Raw genomic sequence first — 16,721 nt, 5'->3', positions numbered from 1 at the left:
ATCCTGGCTGCTAAAATACCAGCTATGTTTTTACCCCATACACTGCTCAGGTTTGCCTCCCACAATAAACATCTTGGTTTAAGCACATGTGACTTGTGATCTGAAAGTTGATTTTGCATAGGAAAAACAGTCTAATGTTCCCAGTATTGCTTTCTGATGTGGAATGTTTTCCAAAATCTCATTTCATTATGCTGCACCTTTGAATTTTCTGGGTTCCATACTAGGTAAACTTCCTAGGCTTCCGTCTATCATGTTTATAATTTCCAGCATTGCAAAGTTTGAGCACTTTTGATCACGGCCCGGTATGGAAGTATCCCTTGTCCCCCCTTGATTGCCCTCCTGCATATTGCTGTTAAACTTTTTGGGGAAGCCCAAAAAATCCCTTACCAATGCATCGAAAAGCACTCCCAATCATCATCTGGGAGTCCCTGTGCTGTCATTTCTAAAACACAAAAATGCATTTAGAACATAGAAAAATAAACTTGAAAATCCATTGCAAACCCAGCCTAACCAATGGTTAAAGAAAATGCATAGTGCCCAACTGTCCCCGCATTTAAAGGCAATGTTCCTCTTTCAAAATATGCCCTTTATTCTGTCTCAAATATCTTTATATCTTCATACTTAGCAATCTGTATAATAAATGAACAAGTTAACTGCTGGAATTATTTATATTACAATAAACTTTACATCCATTATTGCATTGGTGTTTAATACTGAAACTTTTGCATTCCATAGTCTTATTTTGGGGGTGCCCATTGCCTACAAAATTTGTGCTGAAAGATGACCCTTCCTCATATTTCAGAAGGTTATGAGATTTGACAATACACAGTGTAATACACGATCTGTTCACTTTTAATGCGTAGCTGTCATTTTTAAAGGGGAAATCCACTTAGCGCTTTAGGGGATTTTAGATATTTTACATCTCTTGGGGCTCCGTTTATAAAAGAGTGAATCTGAGATTCCCTCAAACATTCCTTGTGGGAGTCTTTCAACCGTAATTGTTTACCACCAGTGAATGATAGATTCCATGTTTTATTAATAAAGCTTTTTAGAGTCTTTATTGATGACATGTTCTAGGGTCCACACACCTGCCATGGCCATCATAAGTGGTTCCTGCTCTGTATTCCTTAAACAATATGGAGAATGCAACAGGAGATGCTGGAACACCTAAAGGTCGGACTCAAGACTCAAAACTGCCAGGTAGATAGGAACAAATATATAGTTTCATTAAAGGATAAATCTTGTTGTTGGATCATTCAAGACTTGTCAAGGGGGCAGGTTCTGACTGAGCCCAGTAGACCCCACTTTCATTTAGAATATTACAATTTGGGTGCATTGACCCTTGAAAGAAAATATAGGCATTTAAAGACAAATCTGTATATAAAAAAAAACAGAATTGATTTGTATCTAACACAAGAAGAAGTGTCCACATTCAGATAACTACTTTCAATATTGTGGACATTCACAAAAATGAAAAACACTTCCATAGGAATCTCCATTAATTCCAACATAAATGCCCAAAATCCAGCTTTTATTTTGCAGGTACAATGGCCACCCGGCCTTCAAAATTCTGCAGCTTTCACATAACCCCATAGGGAGACTCTACTTCTACTCTGTTACCCAACTTTTAAAACACAGTATTTATGTCACCAAAGACAACAAAAAAGCATCTCCCAAAGTTGATCAGAGAAAGCCTGGTGCCACCAGTAAGGAGTGACAGTTGGACAATACAAATCACCTTGAGAGTCATAGTATGTTTTCCTACTTAGTTCTATGAGCCAGTTCTTCCATGTTTTAGAAGACTCTATAGCCTGGAAATTATTATAATTTATACACAGTATTTATATAGTACCAACATATTACGCAGTGCTGTACAAAGTCCATAGTCATGTCACTAGCTCTCCCTAGCCCACAATCCACAATCTAATGTCCCTACCATAGATATATGTCTTTCATACAGTCTAAGGTCAATTTTGGGGGGAAGCTAATTAACCTAACTGCATGTTTTTGGAATGTGGGAGGAAAGCAGAGCACCCAGAGAAAACACACACAAACATGGGGAGAACCTGCAAACTCCATGCAGATAGTGTCCTGGCCAGAATTTGAACTTGGGAGAGGCCAGAGAGCTAATCTCTGAGCCACCCTGCTGCCCACATGATTGCATTTTGCTGGGATGATCCACTAAAGCAAGAAAGAACAGGAATACTTCTATTCCAAATCGGGAAAGCTCCCAATCTCGGTACTGCATCGTTTTTTGCCTCCTTGAACTACATATGACTATACAGAAATACAGAATTGCTTTTTCAATTTTATGTCTATATTTATTTTGTATTTAAAGTATTTGAAACAAACAGATTACTTCTAATTCTTTAATTAACTTTTAATTTGCTGTTTCCTTTAGAGTTTGGCTAAAACCTCTGTTCACTGTTACTTTATAACTTTACTGGAGTGAGTCACCTGGGAGGTTCTCTTAGGAGCTGGATGTAATATGTGTCATGGTAAATGTTTCCATTGTTTATACCATCAGTTATATTTCACTGGTAAAACTCTTTTCTCTGCTATGTGTCTCCCTTTTATCGCCTGTGCAAACAAACATCAAACCTACAAACTCCTCAAAAATTATTGGTGTTTGCGGGGCCTAATACATTAGTTTTTGCACATGCAACAAAACTTCTGTATCTTGGGACTACCCTGAAATATGCATCAATTATCTGGAATTTCTCCTGAAAAATAGCAGAGCGCTTGCTGGTATGCAAACTCCTGTGTCTATAAACTCACAGATGTATATTGCAGTATGATATCACCTCTCAGGAGATTTGGAGTTAAATTTTGTGATGTCACGTTGGTGCTGCTCACTATTCTCCGCGCTGGAGGCTCTGACATGGGGAAGCAAAGCCCTGCTACTACGTAGATGAGAATCTCCATACGGACAAATGCTGGTGCTTTGCTGGGGGTGTAAGTGATGGTTATGCCTTTGATCCAAAATACAATGTTATAATGAAAGCAGACATGCAATATTGAAAAATGCTTAGTCAGAAAATGAAAACTGTATATTATATAGTAAGCACAATATAGCTTAAAAATAACATAGGCTGTAGCACCAGTCTGTTGTATACACAGCACACATACGGCACAGTCTTTTGACCACAAAATTTGAATTAATTACTTTGCCACTGGCAATATTCTTAAAGTCACATATAAAGCTAGGCACAAAGCATCATTGTTAAAAAATGAATCTATTTTACTATATACTGTATATAATTTTCTGCACACAGAATATAGAAATAAAGCTAATACTTTGTCTACCTTAGTGCAGTGCTCTTTACATTTGCTGTCAGTTCCCCCTTACGGTTATTAGAAAAGTTTCTTTTTACATTGGAGTCATGGAGAAGTGTATCCTGAAGTTGGTGATTCATAGAAACGTACTACCTAACACTGGTATTTGGTGTGTTGCCCAGAGGCTAGGATTGGTAAAGATCTGGGGCATCCCTGGGCAACCTTAGGAGAAGGCGTAAGTTGCATGTATGTGACCAAACTACACACAGTGCAAAGGGCACAAAGGGGCATAATGAAATAAATGTTAACCTACTCATATGCCACAGTTCGTACCTCTTGCCCTTTTCCAACCTCTATGCCCCTTGTCCACCAACACGTCTTGCCTCTGTGCCACCCCTTTTCATGCACTAGGCAGCTCTGTGCATCCCTCTACCCAATGGCCACCCCTGCACACCCTTCCAACCAATAATCATCTCAGCAACTCCTCCAACCAATGGTCACAATGCACATCCCCTTTAATTCTGCACAACCCTCCACTTACTACATAACCCTTCATCCACTGCTCACCTCCGCATCCCCTTGTAACCCACTGGTTATCTCTGCATACCTTTATAACCATTGGTCACCTTTGAAAACCCCTCTATCGAGCAGTGATCTCTACACAACCGTCCATTTTCCTGGTCATCACTGCACAATCCTTCCTCCCCTGGCCACCACTGCAGCCCCTTATCCCCTTTTATTCCCCCTAACTATTGCAAAGCAGGCAGAGTAGAGCTATCCTTTTAACCCCCAAAAGCTAATTTCATGCATATTATTATTCCTTGAGTTTTATTTATAGCAGGTCGCTACACCTGGCAACTGAAAATCCTCCCAGCTCATTTCATAGTGTGACAGTGATGCTTCCTGTTAAAACATGTCCAGGTTACTTAAGTTTTACAGATATTCTAGATGACTTGATGCAGTGGAATAATGCCACATTACATGTAGGAGGACACGGTGACTGTTGGCACCTCCCAGCTTTATTTTAGTCTGTGCCAGGGAATGGCTGGGCAGCTGCAATGGGTTTGGTTCGGAGGCAGCTGCGATGGTATTTGGACACCAAACTGACCCTATTAGTCACAACCCAGCACAGGAAAACTTGTAAACAAGAGGGACATTTTTCTTCCCACACACAAAAAGTATGGATAAGATTGGTTTCCTACACAAGTACTTAGGAATCAGAGCTGTCCATCAACACACACTGACAGCTGCTCCGCAATAATGATCAGGGCACTTGAACAAGTCTGGACAAAGAGATAAAAAGCTCATTAGTTCCATAATACATCTTTTTAAATGTAATGAAATCATTTTTACAATTCATCACGTAAGATTTCATCACATGTTTTTTGCTTGCTACACATCCCACAAAAGCAGATATCAGGCGGTAGTAAATGTACTGCAAGCTGGACGGAGCTCTGGAATCATTTTTGTGCTCTGCGGTAACACACAGTTATGAGTTGCAATGGCACTAAAACACAGTTACTGAAAAAAAAAATAACTGAACTATAGCACACTCCCAGTAAAAAAAATGCAAAAATGTGTGTGTGATGAGATGACTTCAAAACCAAAGGGCTGCCTTAACTCAATGGGTTGGAGTACCCCAAAAAGCATGGTAAATAGTGCTTAAGCCATGCAAACATGGTAATAATATTGAAAATAGAGCCACTTCATGGTGCCCTAAAAATAATGTATACTTGCATTTAAAGGGACCCTGTCACCAACTTAAAAACTACAAGTAAAATAACAGAAAAAAGTATTTTAGCTGGTTATTTGCACCATTTTTTCTGTTGTATATTGATTGTGCAGCTCATGGATGGTCCCTCAGGAAGTAGTTTCAGCAACTACTATAGACTTTAGGAAAAACCTGGATGCTTTTCTAGAAGCACAGAATATAACTGGGGATTAACACTTTAAAGTAAAGACAACAGAGACTGTTGATCCAGGGAACATCTGATTGCCCCATGGAATCAGGAAGGAGAAATTGTACCATGAGGTTTTTTTTACCTTCCTCTGGATCAACTATGTCCATAGAGTGTTATATCGGGGATATGTTTATTTCCCTAGTGGTTGTACTTAATGGTCTTTTTTCAACCTGACTTACTATGTAACAATAACTTATATTCTCAAGCTTTAAATTTACTTTAATAACAAAGCTTTAGTTATGACTACTCAAAACCTGCAATATTAGGGCTCTTTTATATTATGTGAGTTTTTGTGTGGTTTCTAGAAACACGCATAGCGTACGATACCCAAGGACATTAGACATTGCTCATTATCCAACACATTTTTGTAATGCATTGATGCACAAATTTCTGTCCATACTGTGTGCTGCCTGATTCAGTATAATGCATGGGGTCAGTACTACAATGGACATCAGCGTAAGGGATTGTGTGCAGGTTAACGCACTGCAACCCTGCAGCAACTGTATACCCCTAGTGTGATCGAGCCCCTAAAATTTATTCCAACCCTGTCATTTCTCCTGAACAGCTTGGCATGCATGCGTGCAAATACTTTAAAATCATGTAAAAGAATTGAGAAATGTATTAATCTTTACATACACTACCTTGCTTATGTTCCCTATTTCTAGAAATTTCGGTACAGAAGCACCCAGTGGGTTAATTGTGACAAAAACACTCCAAGATTCCAGGGATATTTTTTTAGGTTAGTAAATGAAGCAATAGACTGCACAGGACTGGACAGTAGTGGGTGGACCTATACTATTTCTGAAAGTTTCAGTTTCCATCCGCCAACTCAATTTAGTAATATTCTCAAAGAAGAGAATCCAGATTCTAACTGAGCGGGATGAAGAATCATTTCAGAATCCTAAGGGAGTCTGAGATCAGATAAAGCCAATGTGTATTTTTTTTCTATTTCTCCTACAATTAAATGTGATTGCATTGCAAACACAGGGTACACATTGATAAATGCATTCTATCCATGTGGCATTCCTAAATGCATGTCCAGGCTTCTTGTAGAAGTGATATTTAAACAGACACTCTCACCTTGCAGGGAATGGGTGTGTAAAGTGGCTAATTATCTGTCAAAGGAAATAATCTTTCTTGTTCATTTCCAGCAAACCTAGTATGAACAAGTGCTGTACACTTAGCTCTATTCAGTTTTTTGGAGAGGAATTATAGTGGTCCTCCAGTGTCCCACCACAGTGGATCCATAAATGACATTGGGGGACCACTAAACGGTGCCGCTAGATCTAACCCCAAGATGATCACCATCATCCTTTTTAGGCTACAATTATTTAGGGTACGTACATGAATTAAAGTGAAGCCGTCTCAGCAAAGGACCCCCCTGACCACCTTATATTCACCTTTTTGGGCACCCCTGTTGCTCCTTTCTCTATATCCTCCAACAATAAAATCGCCAGTGTCAGCAACAAGTGGTGACACCACTTCCTTGGTGTGTGACAATGCTTGGATGCATTGCAATGTCCAGCATTTGGTTGTTAGACCGGAGAACTGTCATGGAGTAAAAAAATCACAAACTTCTTGACATTGTCAAACTGGGGGCACTAGTATTGTGAAGATAACTTTGTCAAGGGACCTCTTTTTCCTACATGTGCAGGATGCGCCATGTCCAAGCACCATGGAACAAGTTTCCTTTATAGCACCCGTCTTTGTGGAAGGTGTCTAGCTACATAGGCAGATTATCATTGATCATTGCAGGGTTATAAAACATCACACAAGTCAAACACAAAGAAAGGCTTCCTTAATTATAACTAGTAGAAGGGTTTGTCAGAGACATCAAGACGCGAGCACACAGAGAACTTGGTCCAATATAGTAAATGATCCTGTTTAATTATATGGTAAAACAAATGCATATTCCCTGGAGAGAACAATGACACTCTGGCTTTTCACCCTTCATGCACAATAGTCTGTAAGGAGATTGTAAAGCTTCTGCTGTCAAACAAGGACAACAAATAAAACCATATCAATGAGCCCAGGAAAATGATGCAACCACAAAGTATATCCAAGTCAAAAGTTTTACTGTTCTTGTAGCTTTGGATATCATAGAAAAGTGCTTAGAACCTAGAAGTTTTTTTTATTGCTGTCCGTGTCTTCATGAAGGTGCTGTCCTATACAGATGTACGAGCTGACAAATGGAAATTCTGTGTTCAGAGGAAGAGGTGGGCATTTGGCACACTCATTTATTTATGATTTAATCTGGCTTGGGAATATAAAAGTGTATTGGAGGGCGTGTGACCATGCAAGAATGGAATTATAGATATAGATGGAGCGTGGGGGGTTTGTTAGCCCTTAGGATCTTGCATACGCCAACTGTAACATTTCTCGGCCATATTTCCCATCAATTTTTTCTGTCCAATTTGGGATTTAGGTTGTTTCTGTCCCTCTTTATGGGTTCCACTTTTTACTGTTCTCCGGTATATAAAGGCCAGTATTTATATGGCGCCAACATATTACGCAGCACTGTACATTAAATAGGGGTAGCAAATGACAGATACAAACAATGACACAGGAGGAGGCACAGCAGGAGCAGACCTGAGAATAATGTGCATTGATCCCACCAATAGCATACATTTAGGACATTGGAAGATGTTTAACACTCCAACATTGCACCTGATTTATTAAAGTTCTCCAAGGCTGGAGAGGATACACTTTCATCAGTGGAGCTAAGTGATCCAGCAATTCTGGAACGGATCGGTCCAGGATTGAATTGATGCTGGATCACCCAGCTTCACTGATGAAAGTGTATCCTCTCCAGCCTTGGAGAACTTTAATAAATGAAGTACAAAGTGTTTCTAAAGCTACGTACACACTTCCAATTATTATCGTATTTATTTATGATTTAATCTGGCTTGGGAATATAAAAGTGTATTGGAGGGCGTGTGACCATGCAAGAATGGAATTATAGATATAGATGGAGCGTGTCCAATTTTTTCTGTCCAATTTGGGATTTAGGTTGTTTCTGTCCCTCTTTATGGGTTCCACTTTTTACTGTTCTCTGGTATATAAAGGCCAGTATTTATATGGCGCCAACATATTACGCAGCGCTGTACATTAAATAGGGGTAGCAAATGACAGATACAAACAATGACACAGGAGGAGGCACAGCAGGAGCATACCTGGGAATAATGTGCATTGATCCCACCAATAGCATACATTTAGGACATTGGAAGATCGTTAACACTCCAGCATTGGGTCTGATTTACTAAAGTTCTCCAAGGCTGGAGAGGATACACTTTCATCAGTGGAGCTGAGTGATCCAGCAATCCTGGAACGGATCCGTCCAGGATTGAATGGATGCTGGATCACCCAGCTTCACTGATGAAAGTGTATCCTCTCCAGCCTTGGAGAACCTTAATAAATTAAGTCCAAAGTGTTTCTAAGCCAGGGTTAGGCTTGCATACACACGTGCAATAGTTGTCATTGGAAAGGATCTTTCCAACTACAAGCTGCTGCACGATGCATGAACGAGTGCTGTACATACAGCTGTTCTGATCTATGCAGAGGGGAGGGGGAGAACGGTCTGTGGATCCGCCAGGATGGTCGTTCGGACGATGCACGTCAGATTCTCGTCCGATATCGGCCCTGAGCCGATTATGGGACGAGAACCATTGCTAGTGTGTACGTAGCCTTACTCCAGAGGTTGATTGGGGTTCTTTGAGGAATGAGCAGTTTGTGCCTTTTAGGTCATTTACCGCAGACATCAATGAGCTTTTTGGCTATCTGTAAGGGTGACATTGTTTTTCCAATGGCCAGCAAAGTAAGAGGAATTCTTCTCACTGATCACTACACTAATGTACTGAAAGCTGTGCATATACCGGTAGTAATTATAAAAGGGGTTCCCTGAAGATCTGAAACTTTTTTCAGGGGTTCCCCCTTGGTAAAAAGATCAGAAAAACGCTGCTCCAACATTTACCAATAGCAAAACAAGTTATGGAGAAACAGTGATTTAATAATTGCCAACATTTACTCCAAACTACATTTATTTTATGAAAACTGGTAAAGAGTAAAGCAAACACTCACTAAGTGTGCATGGAAATGTTCCACGGAATTTTGTCCCGGCACTTAGGAACACATATCACATATTGGAGATGTAAACTTGACATACCAGAACAGTCACTTACACAACACACTGTTAAAATAAATAGTCTGTGGCAACACTGACATTGTTGTGTTGTTACATTGTAGAACAATTTTAGCCACAGACCCCCTACTGACACTGAATTACATCAGAAGCCTGCAGTCAGGATGTCCAGTCTCTTATCAATGGTAGTATTTACTTAGCTTTGTCAACAAGCTCAGCCTTAAAGTGCCAACAGTCCCTAAAACCAAGCTTCATGATATACACTTCTACTCAAATATAGAGTGCTGTGGAAAAAGCATTTGGTGTATGCAACTAAAGTTGCATACACACGTGCAAGTATTGTCCTTGGAAAGGATCTTTCACAATTCTTTGTGTAGAGAGTGGTATACATACAGCACCATTCTGCTCCATGGAAAGAGGAGGGGGAGAACGACGAAGCGGCACCCTGCTGTGCACTCTCCCCCTTCCCTTGCTTTAGGATCGTTTGTCGTCCACGACTGGGACAGTCATTCTGACGATGGACGACGGCCGCTGTACACACACCAGATTATCGTCTGATATCAGCCCTGAGCCGAAAATTGGGCGAGAACCATTGGACGTGTGTACGTAGCTTAAAGCTGTAATTGAATCCCTAAACCAGCGTTTCTCAATCTCTCATAGGTGACACCAATGATCTTTTTGGTTATCTGTAGCGATGGAATTCTTCCACCACACTAATATACTGTGAGCTGTGGATATATTAATTGATAGCTGGGGATCCCTGAAGTTTTCCCCAATGTAATAAAGATCAGGAAACACTGCCTTAAAGTGTACATAAGCCTATACCAATGGATGTCTTTTGTTTGATCTCTCCGGGTGTTTCATATACCACTGGAAACATTTTGTTAAATATATATTTGAATGTATGAAAATAAATGTGCAAATAAATACCTGTGGATCAGCGCTGCAAATTTTAAAATGCAGAGTGTTGGTGTGCGATAGAGCTGCCCACTGCTGCCCAATATACAAAAATTGTGTATGTTGCACTTTGTAGTGCATTGTGCTAAAGTGCAATTGCAATTTGTATTTGGGGTGGCATCAGGGATGAATACCTCCTGTCCAATGCAATGCATTAACGCATGTTTCTACATAAACGCTACAGGGAAACAGGCCTGTATCACATCAGAAATTCAAAGCTGTTCTGTGCTCACTTTCCTCCAGGTCCTGATCTTGGGACTACAGGATGATCACTCTTTATGTTGTGAAGATAGGAAAGTGGTGGGTGTGAGTAGTTGGCAAAATTATGCAGGGCTGACACCAAAAATGCTGTATATTATCAGCATTTTTGGCAGATTAACAGGTAATGATCTGGGTCTTATAAAACATGGATAAGATATAAAACATGGGGCAATGTGCATGTGTGGAAGAGAACACCTGCATGTTGATTTTGCATTGGCAAGCACTAACAGGCCAGGATTTCTCAGACATTCAGCATTTTGCACAGCTGAATTGATTACAGTTAATATGAGGCACACTGATCTGTAATTCACATACCTGTAATTCTGTAGATAGATCTGGAAAACATGATCTGTAATAGCCCTGATGACTTGTATTGCAAACACCTTCCTATCCCTGGTCTAAGCTTGAACATATTGGGCCTGATTTATTAAAGCTCTCCAAGACTGGAGAAGATCGACTATCATAAGAGAACGTGAGTGATACAGCAAACCTGAAATGGATTTTTTAAACATCATTGGCTATGAGTTGGTAAATGTTTTCAGTCCAAGATTAGATCCATTCCAGGTTTGCTGGATCACCTACATCCTCCCATGATAGCCTATCTTCTCTGGTCTTGGAGAGCTTTAATAATTAGGGCCCAATATAATGAGGAGATTACACATAGGGAAGGGTATGGAGTTACGATGGACAGGGGCAGTGAGGCTGATTTACTTCTCAACAATCAAGATTTTATACAATACACATCAAAGATTGGTGGGCAGAGGAGTTGCTGTGACATTGTTATAAAATGTGTTATGTCACCAGTACAGGAGGAACAATGAACAAGAAAAGTTGATACATTCTCACCTGGGAGTCATTGGGCAGTTTCCTAACCAATGTATATGGCAGCCTGTATTGTCTACCTCCCCTCCATTCCTGCTGCCACTTAGGTTAGGTTTAAGTGGGCATCAAAATTGCATTTGCCATTACATCCATGTAATCCATTACATTTGGGTTGATTGCTGCATTTGTGGAAAGGTTTGCCAATTGCTCATCAATATTTAGCCAAAGTTAAACCCATACCAAATTTATCACTTAAGCAAAGCAGATTGGCACTGAATATTGCATGAAACGTCCTAAGGGGCAGGTAACCGAACACCTGGATAAAGATTTGTTCTGAAAGCTCAAGTAGGGATCCATTGTATGATTTCTACAAACGCCAGGAAAACACCCAATTGTGAAGCCCATCTAAACCTGGCTTCTGCATTTCAGGGTTCTCCCCAGGCCCTTTTAGCTGGGTGCACCACCCGGCACTTTTCAGCACCCACCCGGCTGTTTTGGGTGGTTACTAAAGAGTTTGGTCACAATATAGGGGCTGCCACCCACCTACAATTTCTTCCCACCCGGCTTAAAGAAATTTCTGGGTTGAGCACTGCATTTGAATATTCCTCGACTTTTTGGTTGCCAATTTGTCCCCTGTCACACAATTTGTGGCTCAATCCTCTGATCACTGCATTGCTATTGTGTCCTGTAGTGATGAAGGTCAAGGGATGGAGCCGCAATGTTACCCATGGGGGTCATCTGACACTGTTGGGAGTGTTGAAGGATTGGCTGAATGCTGCAATCAAAATGAGCGATTGTAATGCCGACACGTTTCGCGGATGAAACAGCTTTTTCAGGGGAAAGATAGTAACAATATAGAATAAAATTGCCAGTAGCCTGATGAATGCACGCAGGGGTGCATTAACATTAATGCCATCAGTACTAGGTCCAAGCACAGTTCAGCCCAGCAATTCAGCTGCAGCTTGGACTGATCCTGCATCCCCGCACATCCACAATTAACAGGCACAACATAGAGAATATAGGAGACTTAACCCTTCCCTCCGAGGGACATGAGTATTCTCCCTCCACTATAACAGGAACCTTTCTACAAGTTTATTACGGCCTGACAGAACCACTTTAACAACTGTAACCACTAAACCTGGCAAAACATCAAATATCCCTGACTACTGTATGCAATGAATACAACTCTAGGAGAAGGAGGAAGTATTGGGGTATTGTGTACAAGGGAAGCAGCTTGTCAGGTTCTTGTATGTTGCTGCACCTTTATAGGGACCCGGAACCTAAAACACTGATCAACACAGACCAATGCGGCCTTTCTTAAATGTTTTAACCCTGAGGACTTGAAGAACCCCTACTAAAACCATAGAGAGTATTATTATTATTACTATTATTTATATAGTGCCAACATATTATGTAGCGCTGTACAAAGTCCATAGTTATGTCACTAGCTGTCCCTCAAAGGAGCTCACAATCTAATGTCCCTATCATAGTCATATATCTTTCATATGTCTTTGGGGGGAAGATAATCAACCTAACTGCATGTTTTTGGAATGTGGGAGGAAACTGGAGTACCCGGAGGAAACCCACACAATCACAGGGAGAACCTACAAACTCCATGCAGATAGTGTCCTGGCCCGAGATTCGAACCTGGGACCCAGCACTGCAAAGGCCAAAGTGCTAACCTCTGAACCAACTTGCATGAAAATGAACCCTACATTGGTGGTCAGAGGAAGAATGCCCACCTTATAGATAGGTAAAGAGAGCTTTGGTGTCAATGCCAAATGGCACTAGCCATGAAACTATGGGGTCACCATTACATTGGAGGTCAATCAGCTGAAGTTTAAGGAACCCCAAGCAACCTCTGGAGCTGAGAATGGCTGGGCTAATAGGATAGAAGAGAGGACAGAACCCGTGTATACCCCCACTACAGGGATCTAATTCTTCATATCCAGAGTATAGCCGGATCTCACTGTACACAGAATCCCAATCATGGCTTCTTCTTATAACTTAAAATGTATCTAAAAACTTTAAATTGTTACAAAAAAGGGTTTATATTGGGGTTTCTTCTGGGTTCAATGGAGATTTACCCTCTCCATTTGTTCCAAATATCATATTCATTGGGGTAGAAAGCAATAGACAAACGTTTGCAGTTGTCACCAGAAACGAAGGAAACAAAAAGGAAACTTATCTCTCTTCCTGATATCTTCTTGGGACAGGAAGCAGAGGTAAGTTTTCCCAAAGAGACAGAAATAGAAAAATATGCAACAATGTTTTTCTTTCAACCATTCCTTATTTTATACAAAATTGTTTATACATTTTAATATTAAAATGGAAAAGTTTAACTAATGCTAAATAATTTTATAAGCTTTGAATAGAGTGGGAGAGGGTTGGAACCACTGTCATGACATTACTGTGTCCCCAATGGGGGGATTCATTCTCTCTATGGGACATGGTGGACATGACATTGACAGACTGGAAAATCTTCCCATGGAGACACTGGATGCAATGACAGTCATTCCTCACTTTGGAGAGATTTCCTCCTGCCTGCTGATGTGTGTACAGGTCTGAATCTTGTGTATTTTTTTCCAGACCTCTGCAAAGCTTTGCCTCTGTGCAGGAGCTTCCATTAAGACCTATGCGGGGGAACTGGTCTTGTACCCGCCCCCTCTGTAATTCTGCCAGCAACCTGTAGGGGTCAGACTTTGTTGAGTTTCTCCTACAGTTCTGTTGTCATCACAAGTTATATACAGATGATGTCTCTGCTGCTTTTACATTGTCATATCAGGATTTGCAACAGCATTTGAAGAACTCAAAGTTGCTTTATATCTTATGAAGTTTTGAGGAATATATTTGAATAAGTTTTTGTGTGGGGAGTTTAGCTTTATGATGATGATTTTTTTTAATCCCATCACCAACCCTGAACAAGCTTTGAATTGATTTCTGATCCTTTTATGATGGGTGAGCAGTTTGAACGGAGCATCCTAAAAAATCACAGAAATCTACAACCATCCTTGCAAAATCCAGCAAAGACGTATACTAAGAATATGTATACTAATGGACAAATGCAGATGGGTGAGCCAGAACAGTAAAGTACATCCCAAGCTGCTGACACCAATACTAAAGTCATCACTGGTTCATCAATCATCAATAAAGCTTCAGATTGAAATACCAAGGATAAAATGAAAAGATCTGCTGCAATACCCAACTTTAACCCAGAGATTTCTCATGAAGTACTTCTTTTGGCCACTAGATGTCCTCAGTCTGATGGCCAGCATCATCCAGCCTACTTCATCTGAGCCCCAGACAAGGAAAGAAGAAGCAGCAAAGTGATTAGATCATCTCACTAAGCTCTTTCCTCCTGTCAGCATGTTACCTGTCAGCACAGACATGACCTGGCTTCTACCTATCACATACAGGGGCGTAAGAGGCTGATATCAGGTCAGATTCTGGTACTTTCACAGCTTGCATTGAAATATTACAAGTAACGAAGTGTTAATAATGACAGAGCTGCAAAAATCTGTATCTTTAAATATCCAATACAATCATAAAGCATTCTAATACATAAAAACCACAAGCCAAAGGTTGTACAATAAATCACACATCGCCTTCTCCTGTGATGGCTCTATAGGTAAAATTTTTGGAAAGTAGAACAAAGTAACTCCCAGGGGAAGAAAACAAGGAATACAAAACTAAACACAAATAAATACATCAATATATAAAAATAAACCGTGGATCTCCACAACAGAGCCAGTGCCTAGGGGCACAATCTACAGGTGGGGCCCCTCAAATACCCCTTGTGGGGTCCCTAAAAGTAATCATGACCATTCCTTGGGGTGAAGATGTGAAATCAGGAAGCTTTGACACTTGGAAACACCCCAGGCAGTCAGAACATCTGCAAACACGTGCAGTGCTCACCTAAAGAAGTTTTGCAGCAGCCAGGCAGGGACAAGGAGGGGATCAGCAGCTGGTGAGGAACTACAAGTCCCAGCCAGAGATCTACAGGTTGTTCAGGTCATAATAAATGGAGCCTGGTAGCGAACACATGTGCACTGTAATGAGCAGTGATTGGATCAGGAGTACTTACCCTGGATTTGGATAGGGTGGAGGGGGAGGGTGACTCTGAGCCCCCCAATTCCTCTGCTGATGATGTCACACTTCCCTCCAGAAGTCTTCCTTGCTCCAGAGCAGTGTCCTCCCTTCCTAAACGCTCTCCTCCCTCCTGTCTGTCTCTTCCTAATATTTCCCTCCCAGACGATGTTCAGCAGCTCGTATCTCCCTCACTGTGCCTGCATCCCCCACCCTTCCCAATATCTGCCCTCCCCTCCATGTATTGCTACCAAAGCTACTACCCCGCCCATATCACCGCCCACATCTTTATCCCCTCCCATTCTCATATACATACCAAAGCATTCTACCCCGCCCATATCCTTCGCTCCGCCTACCTACAGCGCTACCCCTCCCCTTCGTGTGCTTCTCTAATCACCGCCCACAATCCAAAAGACCCCGCCCTTATCCCCGCCCACAGCGCCCGCACCCTCCACAAGTTGGCCCCTGCCAGAATTCGCCTCGCGTCTCCGCCCACATCTTCTGCTCCGCCTCCCCACAGCGCATTCCCCTCCCTCTTATGTATATTTTATCAACTCCGCCCACCAATCACAGCAGCGTCCGCCTCTACCCCCTATATATATATATATGTATGTATAGTTATACACTCAAAAAGGGAACAACTGAAATAGAAAGAGGGATGTGGATTTTAAAGAGGAACAGTCCCTTCAAATGAGAGCATTTTGGAGGTATGAAGATGGATAGTCCATCATAATTGGGAACAGATGGGAAGAGGAACAGTCCTTCCAAATTAGGAACAGCTGAGAGCTATGAGGAGGGACGGTCCCTACAAATTAGGAACAGTTGGGGGGTATGTAAGAAGGGCAGCCCCTTCATGTTAGGAACAGATAAGATATATAAAGAGGGGCAGAGCCTTCAAATGAAGGACCAATGGGAGGCTTGAAAAAGGACAGTCCCCCAAATTAGAAACAGTTGGGTGGTAGAAAGATGGACAATTCCTCCAAATCAGGGACAGTTGGGAGGTTTGTAGAAGGATAACGCCTCAAAATTATAAAGAGTTGGGAGGTATAAAGAGGGACAATCTCTATAAATCAGGAACAGTTGGAAGGTATGAAGAGGGACAACCCCTCTAATTTAAGTACATGCGGGAGGTATATAGAAGGCAGCGCCTCAAAAATAGGAACAGTTTCGAGGTATAAAGAAGGGCAGTATCTCCAAATAGGGAAGATTGGGCGATATGA

The 16,721-nt window shown here is 41.3% G+C and overlaps 1 protein-coding gene across 1 annotated transcript in view; it reads right to left on the bottom strand.

The window, feature by feature from the left end:
• Nucleotides 1-15,634, bottom strand: part of SYNE2 (spectrin repeat containing nuclear envelope protein 2) — a 202,439-nt gene extending 186,805 nt beyond the window's left edge. Inside the window, exon 1 of the mRNA XM_072427657.1 lies at nucleotides 15,500-15,634. The gene's annotated coding sequence lies outside the window, so the exon portion shown is untranslated. The remainder of the gene's footprint in view (nucleotides 1-15,499) is intronic.
• Between the last annotated feature and the right edge of the window lie 1,087 nt (nucleotides 15,635-16,721).

Source organism: Pyxicephalus adspersus, chromosome 12 (assembly GCF_032062135.1).
Source record: "Pyxicephalus adspersus chromosome 12, UCB_Pads_2.0, whole genome shotgun sequence".
Classification (NCBI taxonomy): Eukaryota; Metazoa; Chordata; class Amphibia; order Anura; family Pyxicephalidae; genus Pyxicephalus; species Pyxicephalus adspersus.
Note: the sequence above shows the minus strand (reverse complement) of the source record. Positions and strands in the feature narration are given on the sequence as shown.